Raw genomic sequence first — 17,723 nt, 5'->3', positions numbered from 1 at the left:
CAATGATGGAAGCCCTGTTATTCACCTGGGGGTAGGAGGCAATGATCATCTCCATAGCTTTGAAAGCCAACTGGAATCCATCTGTAATGAAGGACCAGTCCTCTGCACCAACTCCTTCCCTGCTGAGGTGAAGATGAGGGGAGCTAAACATTGAATTCCAGACACAGAGGAACTGGATAACCTCAAGATGAGAGATCAAAACGGTGGTCTCGAACACTGAAAACCCCAACACTGAAAAAAGCTCCAAGTACATTGAAGCAGTAGTTGGAGTGGAGGTGTCAACATTGAATGTCTGGGTTCTGAGATCTATATGAGACTGAAGGAGCTTGTGTCTAGTGACTCAGATGTGAAACCAGTGGCACAACAGCCAAGATAACATATGGTGCTAAGGAAACAGATTCAGGTGGGATACTGGATCTGAAGGCACTGTTGCAGAGACTGGCATGGGGGAAGGCAATAATAGAGGTGTGTGGGGGGATCCCGATCTACCATCATACCAGAGGAGGTTGATATGATACCTGGCCCCAGCTACAGCTTAAGGAAGGCCATCAACATAGGTTCTCAGTCTGCTTCTAAATGATCTAATGGATTTTATGGAAGATGTGGAAGGAGGTCTTGAGAGGCTTGAGGTAGGACAATCCATTTTCAAAAGATTATTGACTCAAAGATTTCACTTGGGAATTGTCTCTAATCACAATAGTTTCTAACTGAGGTGATTTTGACTTCAGCACCAAGGAAGGAGAAGACTTTCTCACTGGAACCTTAGCTCTCTGCTCTCCTTTTCTTTGTCCTTGTCTTTATCCTTTTTCTTATCTAGTTTATCTGGCCAGTCAGGAGGAAGAAGGCCCTTCATAATAAGTTTGGACCTCCTATCAGCCAAAGAATGAGGTCTAAACCCCTTGCACATTGAATAGTTGACATTAAGATGTTTGGGTCTCAGACCAAATACCAGTTGTAGGTATTCTGAGAAGGCAGTTTATGCCAATATCTCTTATACTTTTTAAATGTTTTATTCATCCTGGACACAAAATTATTGCAATGTTAAAACAGCGACTAGCAACAATCAAGAACAAGAACAGCAACTATTAATATTATAAGAATACACAGAGTAAGAAAGCTCAGATAAAAAAAAGTATGTAAAGGCTGAGAAGTAAGATGTTAGGCAGCCATCTTAGCACTGAGAACTGAGGCACTTACTTCAGTAAGCATAATGGGCACTTATAATTGTCCACAAACTATCAGAAAGCCCAAAAGAGCCAAAAATTCTCAATAAGAAGGAAAGCTTTTTAATTCAAGCACTTAGCTGTGGTGATGAATGTGATCTTTTTGCTATGAAAGCAAATGAGATCTGAAGGGGAAGTGGGGAAGCTCACAGGGGATTATAGGTAATGACTGTAGAAGCTCGAAGCACGAGACCACTGGCTAATGGCTGGAATGGATCTGAAGAATGGCTGGGTAACCCAAAGGTCTGATCAGACAAATTGATTCCATTGGTAAATGAGAGCCTCACAACCCACTTAGACTAATTTTTTTTTACTTGGATAGACCCACTCTATCTAATAGTTTTCTCTCCCTCCTCATCCAGCCCCAGTCCTTTCACAGATAGTCTTATGCCTGCTGCCCTGTTCATGCAGTCTTGAATTCAATATTTTCATTTGGTTCCTACTCCATTTTCTTGAAGTCATCTGAAGACTTTAGTGTGAAAAAATACTTCCTTATAATTCATCTTAGTTGTCTGTCTATAAAGGAATGAATGGACTGTGGGAAACTGTAGGGAGGAATGATAAAGGGTCTGTGGTGGAGGTGAGGTCCCTTAAAATGAATAAAAATAATGTCCTATTATAGAACTCTAATGTTTTCCCTTATATTTCATCTCTATAACTATAATCATTGCTTATTGTATTTTTTACTATATAACCATGTTTAGAATGTTTACAGTTCCATCATGTCTGGTTCATAACTGAAAATGAACCTTAGACAAGCCCACTTGTGCAGTTAACAGACAAAGAATACATAGATAAAATCTCATATACTCATTAAGGAAACCTGAATTATTCCTAAATCCTCAAGTTCTGAAGCAGATACATGAAGAATACCAAGGAATCACAAAATTATTTTATAGGTTCATAGGCAAGTACTAGGCTAACTGTCCCGTAGGGCTTTTTGCTCTCAAAATAACTTATCACATTTGGTTATAGACTGGATTTACCTATCCCATGGTCGATAATTATATATTATCCTGATATAAATAACTGGATCATACCATTGATAATTTGATGGGACTTATGCAGGGGGTAAAGCTTTTTAAGAGCTGTATCTCTACAGTAATAATACAGGGAAGTCCTGGTGTAAATTTTCTGTTTCCCATCCATAGATCTATGTTGTGCTTGAAAGTGGACAGGGATGAACTTTGTTTTATGTGGATGGGGAGTTTGTTCCACAGAAGCTATATCCTGTGCAAAATATACCTATCCCTTCAAACTATTCTGTTGATGTTGCAGAAGAGGTTTAGATCCCTAAACTGAGCATTCCTGATACATATGACTTGCTGATGTGCATTAAATCCATAAGTAATGGGTCGAAGGATGCCTTTTATGCCTGACACCGGTCACATCTTAGGAGTCTGTAAGATACTGAGTATAGTGACAGGCTTTGAGTCAGTCCATGTAGGACATATTTTTTAGGCCTTATAATCTTTTAGTAAGGTATGTATGTGGGCGTTCCAGTTGTTGCGTGTGTTTGGACAGATATATTCCAAAGAGGGCATTATATTCAACGACTGGACTAATGAAGGTTGAGTAAAAGGTGCCAATGACATCCATAGATTTAAAGACAGTCCCTTTTGTTTATAGGTTGTGCAATATAGAAGAACCTTTTAATTTTATTTATTTATTTGACATTTCTTTACTGGGAAAGTCTGACTTGGACAACATCCCATCTTCATTGGAGGCCCGGGGAGATAATCTTCACATTGACATAATATGGTTACAGTTAAAGTTATTACAAACCATAATACAATAAAACAACATATTGACTAAGTAAAAATTCAACCTAATTTCCTACAGTGTGAACCTATACATACAGACTGCAAATATTTGGAGAGATATAACAAGCTGAAAAAGAGCATTTGTCAGTAGTTAAATTATTCAGAAATTGCAGTTCATGGTGATGAAATATTATGAAAGAGCCAAGATGTCTGTTTGATGATTCAACATCAATATGGATATTGCAAAGCTTATGTGAAAATAACACTCTTGCATCATGCACATCTCAAAGCAGAGCAATGCTGCCAACTCCTTTACCACTTGCTCCTTGGTGGAAAATAGCTGATTTGTGCAAATTGAAAGGAATGACCTACCTTAAAGTAATGGACTATTATAGTGAAGATATAGAGATATTGTACATACCAGGTGTAACTAGCCAACAAATTGTTGCAAAATTTATGGCAATGTTTTTCAGATATGGCATACCCACTGAAATTATTACAGACATTAGTACACAGTTTGTACTATCTACAATGTTCTGGGAATATGCTAAGGACTCTGGCTTCATACATACTATGTGAAGTCCTCACTATCCACAGTTCAAATTGTGGAACTGCTGAGAGAGTGATTCAGATTGCTAAAAATATTTTTGACAACCTGATCCTCTCAGTTTTATTACTTATTATGCAACTCCATACTCTGCTACAGAAATAAGCCACACAGCTAAAGCTTGGAGGACAATAATTAACACTAATATACCTACGCTGGAATCTAAACTTGAACCAAACACCATTCCATTTGAACCCACCATAAGAAATGATCAGACAGCAAAAAACTTGTATAAGCATTTTTACAACAGTTGACATTGCACTGAAGCCCTATATGTCCTTATGTTCTCCATCGTTGTCATCTAGTGCACCTTAAGCTTGACTCGGAGAGAAAATGGGAGACAAACGATAATGAAGTATAACAAATGGAGACGCAAGATCCTACATGGTGCAAATTGAAGACTGTGCCATCGTGGGATGTAAACAGAGATATATCAAGACTTTTCCTGATGAGTCTCAAGGTGAGTATACCCAAGTTTCCAAGCCAAGGATGAGGAGGTTCTAGGTCAGAGTTTTCCAGTTTTCCCAAAGGCTCTACTGCAACATGCAATATGAGTCAAAGGTGGAAGTCCAAAATCTGAAATGTGTTCTGAATATCAGTAATTTAAGACTATTGCTGTGAGACACACTGGAAAGAACTTAATATGATTCAGCCATTTACCTAATAGTTTTCCTCTATATGTTTTTGTCCAGTGCAAATAACTCAATGTGGTCATGAAGTCAAACTATCTGAATGCTTCTGTGTGTATTACTTTATCCAAAGGACAGAGAAATGTCTCAGTTCTTTTTCATGTATATGAACACAATTGCATATTATTGTTGATACTTCCTTAACAAACTCAGTACTGCCATTAGAAGGTGACCATCTGCTAAAGATATGTAAAATGTTTTGAAAATTTATTTGCATCATTCTACATTGTATTCAAGAATGATAAGTATATAGGAGGCTAGTGCTGTGGCAAAGAGAGATAAAACCCTAAGTATGGCCCTGGACACCTGGGTTCGATTAGTGACTAGGACATCTGAGGTGCTGCCAGGGAGGATGGGTGTGGTCTTCCAGGGAGTGGGTGTAGGTTGAAGACATCCCTGAAGTGGAGGTATGGTCCAAAATGGGGAGTAGCCTTTAGACCTTATTGATGAATGCAGGAGTGGGAGGGGTGAGCAAATAAAGGCAGATCAAATTACCCATCTCAGCAGCAGAAGAAGTCACAGACACCACCCCCAGGATGCCCTTAAGATCCATGCAGGTGCCAGTTTACTCACAGAAGTTCTGGGAGAAATGAGGGAACAGGTAGGCCCAGTGATGGCTAGGACACTGAGATGGCCAGAAAGAATGAAGCAGATGAGGAAGAGAAAAAAAAAAAACATAATGCTAAATATGTATATCAAACATTAAACCATGTTTTAAAAAGACTTCTGTCTATCTCTGTCTTTTCTAGGGGGTAGATGTGATGACAAAAAGTATGTACAGCTTTTACCATGTATATATTTATACGTGGATTTGTAAAATAATTCTCTGTCTTTAAGAACTGCCTAATCTCATAATGCACTGAGTCGAGTGTGCCTGTTGTACATGTAGACAAGTGAGATGAAGCTGTTAATAACCTTTCTGTTATGCTGCCATTTTGCAATTTGTTAGAGTTGCTTTTCTGCTTCACACGTTGGTGTCTAATGTCATTAGTAGCAACTCAGAACAAGATGACCGGGTCACCTTGGGTGTGCATCATGGCATATGACCTTCCTGAATTTATGCTGAGTCACACACTAATCCGTAGTAATCCAAGAGCTCTCAGAGCTGATAGGACATAACCCTTTCTACTGTTTTTGCTACTACATGCAATCGAAAGACATAAGAAAGGAAAGTGTGTTGCCACTTTGATGTCAGTTCCGCCCTTAGGAAGAGGAATTATTGTTTTAATTTCCATAAGTCATGGAATTTTCTTGAACTAAGAGAAACGTTGAAATGCATATAAGGGCAGTGATGGTAAATTGAATTACAGGCTTTCAGAAATTTTGGAAGGATGCCATCCAGTCTAGCTTTTCCATAGTGAATGATCTTCTTTTAAAAGACATTTGTACAGTAGTTTTAATAGGAACTCTTTGAAGAAGCAAAGTCAAAATACTGTTCTGAGCTGACATGCGTATCTGTGTGGGTGGCACCAGTAACAGTCTCATTTTGTTCAGCAAAACCATCTGTGAAGGCTTTTGTAACTGATGCATATGCATTGTCTGTCCATATGGCAACATTTTTGGCTCATTATGAAAGCCCTGCTGGTCCTGTAAGACTTCTTAGTTAGATAATTGACTCTATTTTCAGTACCATACTGCATTCATTTAAAAACAGCATATTCACTGAGTAGTACTTACCTAGGAGCAAGGGATGACATACAAGAAATGCTGCTTTACCTACTGCTAAAGTTGAGTAAAGTAACTACTCCCTCCCCAGAATTTACTCTATTAATTTTTTTTAATCAGGTAAGCCCACTGTTCTCAAGTAACACTTTTTGGGGAATGGTGAGCACTGTCTGGCTAAGCGACCAACACAGAGTCGTAGACACCTATGCTTTGTCACATTTTAGTTTGTTGGGTAGTGATACATTGAAGCAGAAAGATCACCTATTTCTTGCCATGTTTCAAAATGTTATCACTGCATAGGTTGCAGATTGCATTCTTGTTTGTGGTTTGCTGGACTGGGAGAAGCAGGAAAAGGTGTGTTTTATGTTTTCTTAGATTCATAGGTAAATACTAGGCTATTAGTTTGCAGACTATTACAAGTCTAGCCAATAACCAGAGGCCAGAATCAAACCCTGTAATTTGTACTTGTGAGGTTAAAACCTTAACCATTATGCTAACCCTACCCTCATGCCATGCCCCTCCACTTCCTATTTCCCCATTTCCTCCAAGTTTGTGCAACCTTGGAGTTAGTATATATATATATATATATATATATATATATATATATATATATATATATATATGTAAAATTTGAGCATATAGGTCCTTGCACCCACATCGAGGATGGCGGTGAGGAGTGGAGGTGAGATTGGAGGGAGGAGGCTGGTCTGCACCCTTTAAAAAATGTTTTTAAGTTTGTTGTAACCTTGGCAGTGTTGCTGTTTTAAGCTTGTGACCTTCCAAGGTTTTAGATATTTTTATTTCAAATAATCATGTCGATTAAACAGCATTAAATTATTCACAGTGAATTCCAGAGTCACTGTGCAAGCAGAAACTGAGTGAATTATACTCAGAGCTACAGGATAAGGAATATTTTCCGAAACTTAACCTTCTCTTTCAAACAGTCTAAGAATACTGCTTTCTGCATTTTTGTCACAGCTATATTCTACTTAGTGGAACCATTCTTGCTATGCAAACACAAGGTCATAGCTTATCAAATGTTTTATCTCTGTGTAGCAGTAATATGAATTTCTGATGTAACTGTAGACTAAGTGAATATATAGGTTCATTTTTAACAGCTTTATAAAACTTGGTTAATTTTGTAATGGAAGACTACACTGTGGTGCTTCTTATTCGTCATATTTTTATTTTCATCACAGAAGAATAATGCTATATAGAGACATTCCACTTCCATGAGCCAACAAACCCATTTGGGCAGCACAGTCATTCATATGTGTTATGCCATGCTTTAGCTAAGATAAAGTAAGGAACACTTGTGTAACACAAAGTTTCTTCAGCTCTAAATTCAGACTTTATTGCAGCATTCATTTTGAATGGATTCTTTCATCCTGTCTCAGATTTTCCAGCTGCAGGGGCACTAAGCAACCAACTGAAAAGAGCTCTGTGTAAATTTTATGCTATAATGACTTTGTTAATGTTCACTTTAATTAAAAATGGTTAATGCTTCCTTCCTACTTTTTTTTTTTTTTTTTTGCTAAAGGAGTATGCCTTACCATATCGGAGGTTGGGGGGGATAAGCATGCTATCCAAAGACTGCTTATGACTGTATACAATTTAAAAATATAAACAAGCATAGCAGAGGCTGTTCTCCTGTCAAAGTAAAATCTGATAGAGGAGAAAATCATTATATAGTTGATCAGCAGGTGGAAGCAACTATCTCTTGGCCAGGACATAAAAAGCAGTCATTGTAAACATAACCGCATCTACAAATAAGTACAAACTTTTTATGGCTTCAGAAGGAAAGTACTAGTATACAAGTGCAGTTTATGTGCCACCTAGCCGCAACACTTTTTTAAAAATTTGTGGTAAACACTGACTAGGAAACACAAAACAGGAATGAACAGTTTTGTCTTGGCCCCATAAAGACAACTTACAGCAAAGCAACTTCTTTCAGCCCTAGCATTGCTGAATGCTGCCTACCACAATATGTGTGTATGTTGGTCAGCTGTAAGAAAGCAGGCAGGATCACACCCCATCACTTACAAAAATGGTAGGTCCAAGCACCCTGCCAAACACACACACATACACACACACACACACACACACACACACACACACACACACACACACACACACACACACACACACACACACACACACACACATGCACACGCACACGCACACGCACACACTCAGACAGCCCCCATGCTTAGTTTTAAGCAGATGAGGAAACACAGTAGTACAACATGCCAGATAAGAAATGCTATAGTATACCCACTGTCATACATTACCCTTAGAACTGTAGGCTTCATGCACTGCATGCTGTCTGGAAATGAACTTGAAAAGCCAACTTATGCTACTCTTTAAGGTGCTTTTCCTTTTCACTTGTCTGCATTTCTATACCCTCATGCTTTGAAATGTTGTTCCCTCCACTTTTGTACACGGTACTTTCTAAGTACCACGCTACAGATTAACTTTAGGTAAGAATAGATGCTCAGAGAATTCCTGCGGTGGTTGACAAAATGAAATGGGTTCTTATAGGTTCATAGGTTCATAGGTTCATACTAGGCTATCTGCCCTAGGGCATTTATAAGCCTAGCCAGAGTGTGTGTGGCTTTCACCACCCTTTGGAATGAGAATACTATGCCCATTTAGGGTTTAGTTTACTGTGCCTCTGTCTAGTAGTGACACAGAGATGACCCCCGGGGTAAATCTACGATCTCCCATCCACTCGTCAAGATTTCTCCTGAAGAGATTCAGTGAGGGGCTCTGCCTAACATGGACTGGGATTCTGTTCCAGAGTGTAGGGAGCCTCTAGGTTATGAATCTGTCCCTCCAGCACGTCCTATTTATTTCTGTATTGAGGTTCAAATCTCTCACTCTCGTGGCTCTGGTGGATTTGGATTTTCTGAGGTGGAGCATGTCCATTAATTCCAGATTGGACATGGCCTTGTACGTCAGGCATAGATTGCCTCTGAGTAGGCGGTATGTGACTGAATAGAGCTGGAGTTTCTTCAGCCGGGCAGCATATGACATATGTTTGAAACCCTTGATCCTCTTGGTGAGGTACTTTTGGGGTCTTTCTAACTGCTGCAGGTGTCGGGTAAGGTACATCCCAAATGGAGCACTGTACTCAATTATGGGCCTGATAAGGGAAGAGTATAGGGGCACAATGACCTCTCTTGATCTAGATGTGAATCCTTTCATGATAAGGTGGGTAATATAGAAGGTCTTCCTAACCACCTTGGCAATGTGAGTGTCAAATGAGAGGTTACTGTCAACTTGGGTCCCTAGGTCCCTGATTACTTCTTCCGTACTTAATGGATTACCACCTATGTGGCAATTTGTAGGTACTTTTTTTTCCCAAAGGGTATGACTATACATTTTTTGGCGTTTAGTTTAAGGCCATGGCTCTGGCACCAGTTATCCGTTTCTATGAGACCTTTTTGAAGGATGCTTGTGTCCGCTGGAGTATCAATTATGGCGCCCAGTTTGCAGTCATCTGCGAACTTTGTCAGCCACAATCCTCCTATGTTTGCTTGCACCTCAGAAAAATAAATGCCGAACAAGAGGGGTCCCAGGACTGAGCCCTGTGTGACACCGCTTGTGACTGGCTTAGAGTCTGACATGGCTCCAGCAATTCTGACCTTGTCGGTTCTGTCCTTGAGCCAGTTTGCAACCCATCTTATGACATATGGGTTTACATTTAAGCTGGTGAGCTTGTCTATGATGCCTGAGTGGGGTATTGTGTCAAAGGCATTTGCAAGATCAAGGTAGGCTGTGTGAACTGCCTTACCCTCATCAATGGCCTTAGTGACTGTTTCAAAAAGGTTGACCAGGTTCAAAAGGCAGGATCTGCCCTTGACAAAGCCGAATTGGGTAGGATCCAGTGTCTGTAGGTCCGCAATGTCTTTGTTTATGAGTTCCATAATGATCCTCTCCATAGCTTTGCAGACCAGGCTTGTCAAGCTTATGGGGCAGTAATTTCCAGGGTCGGTAGAAGCACCTCCTTTGTGGAGTGGGACCACTGTTGCTGTACACCATTCTTTGGGTACATATCCTGTAGTAAGGCTAAGATTAAACAGCAGCCTTATGTACGGGTTTAGTTCCTCTTGGAGTTCATGTAGCACGCAACTCGGGACACCATCTGGTCCCATTGATGCTGTGTTTTTAGCTTTGGAGAGGGTGGCTCTCACCTGGACATCTGAGATGTCAGGGAGGCTACACTCTGCTGGGATAGATATTTCTCCTTTTGGGGGGGGGGGGATTTGCACTGAACCTGTCTGCCAGTATGTTGGCAATGTCTGTGGGTTCAGTGTATTTTTTGTCATTTTGGATTAACTCTGAGAATATCTGGGAGTTTCCACCCAGGTTTCTAACATAACTAAAGAAGGCCTTGTGATTGTCTTTAGTGTCTTTTGTGATTTTTCTCTCAAAGTTGGCCTTGGATGATTTTATGAGTGATCGTAGTTTTTGCTAGTACTGATCAGAGATGCCTTCCCTTTTTGGGATTTTGCTCTGTCATGTAGTAGCTTCCTCCTCCTGTTGTAAAGCTTGTTAATGGCTGGGGTCCACCAGACAGGACGCCTGCCTTTGGGGGAATGGGTCTTGGTTTTATTTGGGATTGCATGATCCATGCATTCTTGAAGATGTTTGTAGAAAGTGTTTATAAAGGATTCAGCAGTATGGGCTGTGGTTTCCACTGGCCCAGGGGCCTTGAAGAATACCATTTCAGTCTTAAGAAGTGTGAAGTCAGCTTTTGAGAAATTCTTCACTGTGGTGTTTTGTGCTGGGGGTGGGGGCGGGATGTGAATTTCAAGTGAGATTAATTTATGGTCTGATCTCACCAATGAGGGGTATACTTCCGGTGTGGAGCATTATGTCCCCATGTTTGTGATGATCAGGTCTAGTATATTATCTCCTCTTGTGGGAGTGGTGACTAGTTGTTCCATCTCATTTGAGTTTATGAATTCTAGGAACCGTTGGTCTAGGGTGTTGGGGCTTGAGTTATGCTCCCAGTCTATGTTTGGGTAGTTGAAGTCTCCCAATATGATGGTATTTGGAGAGACATTCATACTCTCCAGTGTCTTCAGGAAGGCTGAATGGGGTTCCTGAGTTTGAGAGGGTGGTCTGTAGCATGCTACAAACTGTAGGGAAGTTTTGCCTACGGTTAGTTGCACATGGATGGTCTCCGATGCTTCGTGCGTTGCCACTAACCTGGAGGTGTGGGTATCTTTGATGAATATGGATACTCCCCCCTCCTTTTGTGGTTCGGTCCAAGTTTTGGGGCTGAAAAGCATGATATGTGGTATAACCTGGTAGTGCTGGGGTGCTCTCAGGAGCCTTGAACCAGGTTTCAGTCACTGCACAGACATCGATGTTCTCCATACTGAGGAGGGCTACGAGAGCGTGTATCTTGAGGTTTAGACTTCTGGCATTGAGCAGCATTACCCTTAATTTTTTTCCACTTGTGTTTTCTAGAGAGGTGGGTTTGCCTTTTGAGCCTTGCCTAAAAAAGGCACTATGGGGATGGCAACATCCTTGGCCAATATCCGGAAACCCAGGGGTGACAGGTGCAAGCCGTCCCTTGCGAAGCAGCATGGCTTGTCAAGCATGTCATCCCAAGCAGACAGCCATTGGATCCCCTTAGAATGACACCAGTAATTGAGCCAATTGTTAAAGCTGATCATTTTGTCTTTGTACTGTGGCATCATTCTTGGTGAGGGTAAGATGCTGCTCAGGGTCAGGGTCATACCGGCCTGGGCTACATAATCAGAGAGCTCCTCTATGTCTCTTTTCATGTAGTCCAGGGAGATACGTCTCAGGTCATTCACACTGGCATGGACAATGACTGAGTCATATTTGTACTTGCTTTGGAGTGACATGAGTGCTTGTGTTATGTGGCATATTCTAGCGCCCGACAGGCAGCTTACTGTAACCTTTTCCTTGTTCAGTCTGGTGAGTGGGACGTCAGTGTGTCTGACTATGGAGTCACCTATTACAAGTGTATCAGGCATGTTGTTTGGCCTTAAGGGCTGTGACTGTTTGGCACACTGACTTTGTGAACTATGTGTTGCATGTGCTATGTTTTGAGGTAGTGGTTGCTTGGATGTCTGCTTTGGAGGCCTCTGTTGTTTTGGTAGATTTTTACTTAGAGCCTCCGAGTATGTTTTTGTGTGTTTATGTGTTTGGTTTGCAGTTGTGATAAGTCTATGTGAGACTGGGTTTGTGGTGTGTGTGGTTACCTTCTCCTCCTGACTGGTTTGCCAGTACTTAGTTGAGAGAGCTCAGCCTCCAGTTTGGCTATATAGTTGCATCTCTCACATATATTTGTATTTGTTGGGAGGAGGAGAGGGTTGTCTGTGTACATGAGGCAGTTGTAACATTGCCTCAAGATTCCCAGATTCACCAGCTGAACTGGACAGGACGCCAGTAATTGACCCTTCGACATGCTAGAATAGTGTAAGGGATTGCTGTGTAACTGAGTCAGAAAGGACCTATAGGGAAATGGGTACTCAAGGGGATTGTAGGTGGATGTAGTGCTTTCTTTTTGTTTGAGTGCTTTACCTGTGTAAAAATGCTTAAGGAGCAAGTGCTGGGCTTTTCAGATAGAGAATAAACTGTTTAGATTGAAAGTAGAGCAGTTCTAAGGGAAACACTGAAGAGCAGACTTACGGAGCCAGAAATAGTTTAAACTTGATTAACTGGCACTGCCCGATGCTGCGCTATGAGCAACTTCGCGCAAAGTCGTGCAAAAGCGCGCTAAAGCGGGATTTATAGCAGGGGGTTAGAAAGAGCTAGGAAATGGCCCAAAACAGCCAATAAACTACAAGTTGCTGGGCTGGAACCACTCCTTTAGGGACAAATAGGCTGCTCAGTGCTCCCCACTCCCACTGGTGAACAAAGAAGCTTCCTCCTATCCAAATAAGGATATGGACAACACAGGAACTATGACACAGCCCAGAGATCAGCAAAATCTGAAGACTGGACTATTATAGTTCAGTAAAGGCGGGAAAACAAGGATTTTTTTTTTTTGTTTCAAACAAGACAAAAAAGGATACAGTAGCAAACAGTAAATTCTTTAAATCAGCTAGCGCACTTGACTGTGTAGCCTACCAGTTAAATTATGCAAAAACAAACTTTTTAAAGTGCAAAACAGTTCAGAAGCAAACAGAAATACACTAAATCAACTTGCAGAGCTAGTTAAGTAATAAAAATATGCTTTTAGGCGAAATACAGCAGTCGAAAAATAGAAAGCCAGAAAAATACTTATAAATCAAAGGAAAGTCACTCTTCCACTCTCTGCTGCTTGTAGAACTCTGCAGGACACCACGAGGAGCTGTGCTGAGTCGTATACAAGCGCAAATTGCGCTAAAGCGGGCTTTATAGCAGGTATTGAGTACTGTGCACCATTTTTGCTGCTTTCCTCATACCTCTCTCTATGAGCTGTGAGCTACTTTTCTTCCTACATTTTTTATTGAAATTTTATAATACAAGTTAACGACTTCCATCAGAATACTGTCAACATTCATAAAGAAAGGCAATAATTATCAATACATATCCAGCACTGCCACATCCTCCAGCCTTGTCAGTAAATAATACATAGTAAGTCCATTATCTGCAAAAAAACTATAAAGCAGATAAAGCCTTTTATATTCCCCTGGGTTTGCCTTAGATAAAATGGAGCCCCAGGAAAATGGTTCAGTGCACCTACTTGAGTCACTGTCCCATACCAGAAGGGGAGGACATTCTTCTTCTTCTTTCAGCTGCTCCCATCAGGGGTTGCCACAGCAGATCAACTGTTTCCATTTCTTCCTGTCCTCTGCATCTTGCTCTGTCACACCAACCACCTGCATGTCCTCTCTCACCACATCCATAAACCTTATCTTAGGCCTTCCTCTTTTCCTGTTACTTGGCAGCTTCATCCTTAGCATCTTTTTCCCAATATTCTCTGCATCCCTCCTCAGCACATGTCCAAACCAACGTAATCTTGCCTCTCTGGCTTTGTCTCCAAACCTTCCAACCTGGGCTGACCCTCTAATATACTTATTCCTAATCCTGTCCATCCTCGTCACACCCAGTGCAAATCTTAACATCTTCAACTCTGCCACGTCAAAGCTCTGACTCCTGCCTTTTTGTCAATGCCACTGTCTCCAACCCATATAACATAGCTGGTCTCATTACCCTCTTGCAGACCTTCCCTTTCACTCTTACTGTTGCTCGTCTGTCACAAATCACTCCTGACACTCTTCTCCACCCACTCCATCCTGCCTGTACTCTCTTCTTCACCTCTCTTCCACACACACCATTACTCTGAACTGTTGATCCCAAGTATTTAAACTCATCCACCTTCGCCAACTCTACTCCCTGCATCCTCACCATCCCTCTATCCTCCCTCTCATTCACACACATATATTCTGTCTTAGTCCTGCTGACCTTCATTCCTCCTCTCTCTAGAGCATATCTTCACCTCTCCAGGGTCTCCACCACCTGTTCCCTACTCTCACTACAGATCACAATGTCATCTGCAAACATCATAGTCCACGGGGACTCCTGTCTAATCTCGTCTGTCAACCTGTCCATCACCATTACAAATAAGAAAAGGCTCAGAGCTGAACCTTGATGTAATCCCACCTCCACCTTAAATGCATCCATCACTCCTACCGCAGACCTCACCGCTGTCACACTACCCTTGTGCATATCCTGTACCACTCTTACATACTTCTCTGACACTCCCGACTTTCTCATACAATACCACAACTCCTCTCTAGGCACCCTGTCATATGCTTTCTCAAAATCCACAAAGACACAATGCAACTCCTTCTGACATTCTCTGTACTTGTCCATCAACATTCTCAAAGCAAACATTGCATCTGTAGTGCTCTTTCCCGGCATGAAACTATACTGCTGATCACTAATCATCACCTCCCTTCTTAACCTAGCTTCCACTACTCTTTCCCATAACTTCATGCTGTGACTGATCAATTTAATCCCTCTGTAGTTACTACAGCTCTGCACATCACCCTTATTCTTAAAAATTGGTACCAAAACACTTTTTCTCCATTCCTCAGGCATCTTCTCACTTTCCAAGATTTCATTAAACAATCTAGTTAAAAACTCCACTGCCATTTCACCTAAACACCTCCATGCTTCCACAGGTATGTTATCTGGACCAACAGCCTTTCCGTTCTTCATCCTCTTCATAGCTATACTTACTTCCTCCTCGCTAATCCACTGCACTTCATGATTCACTATCCGCACATCATCCAACCTTCTCTCCCTCTCATTCTCTTCATTCATCAGCCCCTCAAAGTACTCATTCCATCTGCTCAACAGACTCTCCTTGATTGTGAGTACATTTCCCTCATTATCCTTTATCACCCTTACCTGCTGCACATCTTTACTAGCTCAGTCCCTCTGTCTAGCCAATTGGTACAGGTCCTTTTCTCCCTCCTTAGTGTCCAATCTTTTATACAACTCGTCATGCGCCTTATCCTTAGCCTTCGCCACCTCTCTCATTGCCATGCACCTCATCTCCTTATACTCTTGTCTACTTTCTTCATCTCTCTGACAATCCCACTTCTTCTTTGCCAACCTCTTTCTCTGTATACTCTCCTGTACTTCTTCATTCCACCACCAGGTCTCCTTGTCCTCCTTCCTCTTTCCAGATGTCACACCAAGCACCTTTCTAGCCATCTCTCTTACTAGCTCTGCTGTAGTTACCCAGCTATTCAGTAACTCTTCACTGCCACCCTGTACCATATTTGCCATAGCCTCTTCTCCCTAGAGTAGCTCCTGTCCTGGCACTCCCTCCCAGTCTTTAATGAGTCATTGTTTGTGAACATGCATGCTTAAAACAGTACATCAGTTGAAAATGTTTATTTTGCTTTATAAAGTGTACAAACCTGGAAAAACCATAACATAAGGAAAGCTGCTTTCAGCAGACTGAATTATTGAAACCAATTCAAGATAGACATTGTTAAGTATTTTACCTTGTCCTCAGAACAAACCATAATGAAGAATGAATGAATAAATAAAAAGAAAGAATGACATAAGCTGATTATTACTTGTAGTGGATCCTGCTCAAGACACTTTGTAATTATGGTAAATACATTGCCATTGTATTGTATAATAAACAGCAAGGTCCAGAGTTCCTTGTAAGCAAATAAGTAAATGCACTAAAAATACTTTTACACAGAAAGACAGCTATAAATTAAACACATTAAAATAAATAAGTAAAGGCACCCTTCTTTATAGCTCTACATATAATTGTAGTAACTAAAAAGATTTTTCTGTTAATGGGGGTTTAAGGTGGCAGTAGCCCTTATGATGACTGGTCTGGCACTGATGGGGTTTGAATCTTATCATGCCAGCTATGTGTCACACCCAATGTGTGAGGAATAATGGCTACAGTTCTTAGATTCACCCCACGGCCCATAAATAAGTTTATGATAACCAGAGGGATGGTCTCTTGAGTCACACCACTGGAATGCAAAAGGTTAAAGTAGAAAAAATGCCACAAATCTGACAAACTTACCTAACAGAACCTGGCCTCAAGAACATACAGAAAATATGCACTGCTGACCTGGTTATGGACTTCCAACATCCACATCCAGACTAGGACTATATACTAACCACTTACTGAGCTGCATCTTTGGCCAGTTCACAAGCCCCTTTCTCACCATTCTCTTTCTCTCTCTCTCTCTCTCTCTTTGTAATGTCAGTGCCTTCTGGAGCTCCTTACTCACAGTAAATGCTTTACAAACAATGTATTACTTGAGGACACACACACACATGCGCACACACACACACACACACACACACACACACACACACACACACACACACACACACACACACACACACACACACACACACACACACACACACAGTTCCTAGAGAAAGTGGGTATTATTATCCAACCCCCAAGGTTTTCATTCTGAAAAGGTAGTTTTGACGCAACTTTGAATTGGGCTACAGCTCTAACAGCTACCATACTGTTTTTCTCAATGTAAATAATAATAATAATTAATAATAATAATAATAATAATAATAATAATAATAATAATAATAATAATAATAATAAAAAACGTGCACAGCAGCCTGTCCAATTAGAGTCAGATTCCAGCAGTCTGACAACTTACAGTACTAAATAATTCCTCAGATCATAAATAATACATAAACAAACTCCAGCCACAATCTCTTGAAAGTGAATCAGTAAAAAACTTTAATATGAAAATAAAGGGGTTATACAGAACCAATGCAGAGTAATTAAGCACATTTGCAATAAGAAAAAGAAAAATAATGAATTACACAGATGGAAGAACTGTAATTCACAGTAGATAAATGCGCTTGCTGACTCTAGCTGAAGGAATACAAAACTCTGAGCTGTGCTATGTTACTAGATCATTTTACAGACTTACATAGATGGTTTTACACCACAGTCTTCCATTAGCTTATTCCTTTCCCCCACAGGAACTAAGATACATCATTTTTCTCATGTACAGGAAGACAGCAGAATGACTTAGTAACAGGAGCACAGCGATGTTAGTTTCTAGCTCTTTTTTTGCAAAGAACTTGAAATGTTACAGTCATTCCCTGCTAGAAAAATACTAGGATTAAAAAGCCTTAACTTTCTGGAAAAAAAAAGCTTCCTATAGGTTAATAAAAGGTGCTCTGCCTGCTGTATAAGACAAAGTCTGATCCAGTTCTCCAGAGAAACTATGCATGTAACATACCATTGCAGTACCTTGCACTATATCTGGAACTTACTGCC

This window comes from Protopterus annectens, chromosome 10.part0 (assembly GCF_019279795.1).
Source record: "Protopterus annectens isolate FY-2018-M chromosome 10.part0, PAN1.0, whole genome shotgun sequence".
NCBI classification, from domain to species: domain Eukaryota; kingdom Metazoa; phylum Chordata; order Ceratodontiformes; family Protopteridae; genus Protopterus; species Protopterus annectens.
Note: the sequence above shows the minus strand (reverse complement) of the source record.